Genomic DNA, 592 nt, shown 5'->3' on the forward strand with positions numbered 1-592 from the left:
GTCCCCCAGGGAGGAGGCCACACACAGTTCCATGCAATTGGTTCCCTCTTTCCTACCCACTCTCCCTCCACCCTCCCTGTTTTGCCACTCACACTCTATATGCCTTTTACAATTTTACATGAACCCTTCGAATAGGCTCCTAATGACAGATTTTGGTTTCCCTCTTGGTCCTTTAAGTACATGGTTTTTATTTTGTGGAGGGTTTTGTTTTTACATTAAACAAAAGTTACTGGTGACTTCCTTTAACTCTGTCCATATCAAACTAAAAAGCCATACTTTAAAAAAACAAAAATCCCTTGAAAGCAAGATCTATCCAGGAAAATAACTGCTGCGCACCCTATTAGTATAGCTTAGAATCCCCAGAAAACTACTTTCCCCTAAAATTTAATGACTATCTGTAACCTCCCTTTTGCACCTGGATGGTTTGGATTTAAAACCCTGAGCCCAGCTGGCTTTGATGAGACAAGATTAAGTGTTGCTTAGGCTCTCCTCATCTCCACCAGTTGGCTACTTTTCTAACAAAAACGTGGCTTGTGTGGAAACGTGCCTCTCCTAGGCATTATTGATCAGTAGAGAAGAATAACCTTCCTTT

Source organism: Echinops telfairi, unplaced genomic scaffold, assembly GCF_000313985.2.
Source record: "Echinops telfairi isolate 266 unplaced genomic scaffold, ASM31398v2 ScPeMD7_7419;HRSCAF=8457, whole genome shotgun sequence".
In the NCBI taxonomy this organism is placed as follows: domain Eukaryota; kingdom Metazoa; phylum Chordata; class Mammalia; order Afrosoricida; family Tenrecidae; genus Echinops; species Echinops telfairi.